Below are 3777 nucleotides of genomic sequence, written 5' to 3' on the forward strand. Positions count from 1 at the left end.
GAATTTTTGTCTGAAATTTTTTGTGCTATCTTCTCATCATTTTATAAGGTTGCTCACAAAATTTCAAGTCATTTGGATATCATTTGAGGGTAGCTGTAGTTCAAACCTACACCTTTATTTACATGACAAGGCAACTAGTTGTGTGCATGCTGAATGTAGTGTATGACTAGAGGCAATCCATCTGACTTACAACCCTTTGATCCTGAGATAGATAGGACATTTCATAGATTAGTTAGGCATCATTTTATACCTTTTGATCATTCTGAGCATTCCATAACTGGTGAATCTGTGCATTCTGTTATTGGTGATTTTGAACATCCTGATCTTGAGCATTATAATTTTGAGCATTCTGATTCTGAGCATTCTGATTTGGCACATTCTGAGAACATGGCACAACCTCCACCTCGTGAGAGGACTCTAAGGGAAATGGCTGCACCTGATTTCACCTATGAAAGCTTGTGCATCCAATACCCTGATGAGGATGTCCCATATGTTCTTAAAACTGGACTGATTCATTTGCTTCCAAAGTTTCATGGCCTTGCAGGTGAAGACCCGCACAAACATTTGAAAGAATTTCACATTGTCTGCTCCACCATGAAACCCCCAGATGTCCAAGAGGATCACATATTTCTGAAGGCTTTTCCTCATTCATTAGAGGGAGTGGCAAAGGACTGGCTGTATTACCTTTCTCCAAGGTCCATCACGAGCTGGGATGACCTTAAGAGAGTATTCTTAGAAAAAATTTTCCCTGCTTCCAGGACCACAGCCATCAGGAAGGATATCTCAGGTATTAGACAACTCAGTGGAGAGAGCCTGTATGAGTACTGGGAGAGATTTAAGAAACTATGTGCCAGTTGCCCCCACCATCAGATTTCAGAACAGCTTCTTCTCCAATATTTTTAAGAAGGACTCAGTAATATGGAGAGAAGTATGATAGATGCTGCCAGTGGTGGAGCCCTTGGAGACATGACCCCTGCTGAAGCCAGAAATTTAATTGAGAAGATGGCCTCCAACTCCCAGCAGTTTAGCGCCAGAAATGATGCCATAGTCATTAGAGGAGTGCATGAGGTAGCTACAAACCCATATGCATCATCTGAAACTAAGAAGCTTGAAGGCAAACTGGATGCGTTGGTCAACTTGGTAACCCAGCTGGCCTTGAATTAGAAATTTGTACCTGTCGCAAGGGTTTGTGGTTTGTGCTCCTCTGCTGACCACCATACAGACCTTTGCCCTTCCATGCAGTAACCTGGAGCAATTGAGCAACCTGAAGCTTATGCTGCAAATATTTACAATAGACCTCCTCAACCTCAGAAGCAAAATCAACCACAGCAGAGCAATTATGACCTTTCCAGCAACAGATACAACCCTGGATGGAGGAATCACCCTAACCTCAGATGGTCCAGCCCTCAGCAACAACAACAGCAGCCTGCTCCTTCCTTCCAAAATGCTGCTGGCCCAAGCAGACCATACATTCCTCCACCAATCCAACAACAGCAACAACCCCAGAAACAACCAACAGTTGAGGCCCCTCCACAACCTTCCCTCGAAGAACTTGTGAGGCAAATGACTATGCAGAACATGCAGTTTCAGCAAGAGACCAGAGCCTCCATTCAGAGCTTAACCAATCAGATGGGACAATTAGCTACCCAATTGAGTCAACAACAGTCCCAGAATTCTGACAAGCTGCCTTCTCAAGCTGTCCAAAATCCCAAAAATGTCAGTGCCATTTCATTGAGGTCGGGAAAGCAGTGTCAAGGACCTCAACCCGTAGCACCTTCCTCATCTGCAAATGAACCTGCCAAACTTCACTCTGTTCCAGAAAAAGATGATGACAAAAATCTACCTAACAATTTCTGTGCAGGTGAATCTTCTTCCACAGGTAATTCTGACTTGCAGAAGCAGCACATTCCCCCTCTTCCATTCCCTCCAAGAGCAGTTTCCAACAAAAAAATGGAAGAGGCAGAGAAAGAGATCTTGGAAACGTTTAGAAAAGTAGAGGTAAACATACCTCTGTTGGATGCAATAAAGCAAATTCCAAGATATGCCAAATTCTTGAAGGAGCTGTGCACTAATAAGCGGAAGCTTAAAGGAAGTGAACGCATTAGTATGGGCAAAAATGTCTCTGCATTGATTGGTAAATCTGTTCCTCAAATTCCTGAAAAATGCAAAGATCCAGGTACATTCAGCATACCTTGTATTATAGGGAATAGTAAGTTTGACAATGCCATGCTAGATTTAGGAGCCTCTGTTAGTGTTATGCCTCTGTCGATTTTTAATTCTCTATCTCTAGGTCCCTTGCAGTCAACTGATGTGGTAATTCATTTAGCTAATAGAAGTGTTGCCTATCCTGTTGGTTTCATAGAAGATGTCTTAGTTAGAGTTGGTGAACTGATTTTCCCTGTTGATTTTTATATCTTGAATATGGAAGATGGATTTTCTCAAGGATCAGTTCCCATCATTCTAGGCAGACCCTTTATGAAAACTGCTAGAACTAAGATAGATGTTTATGCAGGCACACTGTCCATGGAGTTTGGTGATATAACTGTTCATTTTAATATTCTGGATGCTATGAAATACCCATCTAAAGATCTTTCTGTATTTCGTGCTGAAATAATTGACCATGTTGTTGATGAATACATGACTGATCTTTATTCTAATCTGCATGCCTCTCACTCTTCATGCATTGAGTCTGAAATTGTATTTGATCATATGTCTGAATTTGATGCTGAGAGTGAATTTGAAAGTGATATTGATTGCATGCCTGGTGGTGGTGTTTGACCTCTTGAGATTGATTTTATAGAGTCAGATAGGACTAACCATGTTTCAGGAAGTACACATACCTCTGACTTTCTTTATGAGGTAAAGGCTGAGAAACCATCTCCTTCTACCACTGTCCAGCCGACCACACCAGAATTGAAGCCTCTGCCATCAAATTTAAAATACGCTTACTTGGATGATAGCAAGAGTTTTCCAGTGATTATATCTGCCTCCCTTGCTGATGAGCAAGAGGAGAAGTTGTTGTCAGTTCTCAAGAAGCATAAGAAGGCTATAGGCTGGACCCTGGCGGACATTCCTGGTATTAGCCCATCCACATGTATGCATCGAATAAATTTAGAGGATGGAGCTAAACCAGTAAGACAGCCACAGAGAAGACTCAACCCGGTGATTCTTGATGTAGTGAAGAAGGAGATAACCAAGCTTTTGCAAGCTGGGATCATTTATCCTATCTCCGACAGCCAATGGGTGAGTCCCGTCCAGGTAGTCCCGAAAAAGACTGGCCTCACAGTGATTAGAAATGAGAAGGAGGAGCTGATTCCTACTCGGGTGCAGAACAGTTGGAGAGTCTGCATTGACTATAGGAGGCTGAACCAGGTTACCAAAAAGGACCATTTTCCCCTGCCATTCATTGACCAGATGCTTGAACGCCTGGCAGGTAAATCCCACTACTGTTTCCTTGATGGTTTTTCTGGTTATATGCAAATTACTATTGCTCCTGAGGATCAGGAAAAGACCACATTCACCTGCCCCTTCGGCACTTTTGCTTATAGTAGGATGCCTTTCGGCCTGTGCAATGCCCCTGGTACCTTCCAGCGGTGCATGATTAGTATTTTCAGTGATTTTTTAGAAAATTGCATAGAGGTGTTTATGGATGATTTCACTGTATATGGATCCTCTTTTGATGGTTGTTTGAATAGTTTGGAAAAAGTTTTGAATAGATGCATTGAAACTAACCTTGTTCTAAATTTTGAAAAATGTCATTTTATGGTTGAGCAAGGT

General features: G+C 42.1%; 1 non-coding gene across 1 annotated transcript; it reads right to left on the reverse strand.

Annotated features, from left to right (window-relative positions):
• Positions 1-765: 765 nt before the first annotated feature.
• Positions 766-872, reverse strand: LOC114401034. The gene has a single exon (XR_003664150.1). It is a non-coding gene; the product is annotated as a small nucleolar RNA R71 (small nucleolar RNA).
• Between the last annotated feature and the right edge of the window lie 2905 nt (positions 873-3777).

The sequence above is a fragment of the Glycine soja genome, chromosome 19 (assembly GCF_004193775.1).
Source record: "Glycine soja cultivar W05 chromosome 19, ASM419377v2, whole genome shotgun sequence".
NCBI lineage: Eukaryota > Viridiplantae > Streptophyta > Magnoliopsida > Fabales > Fabaceae > Glycine > Glycine soja.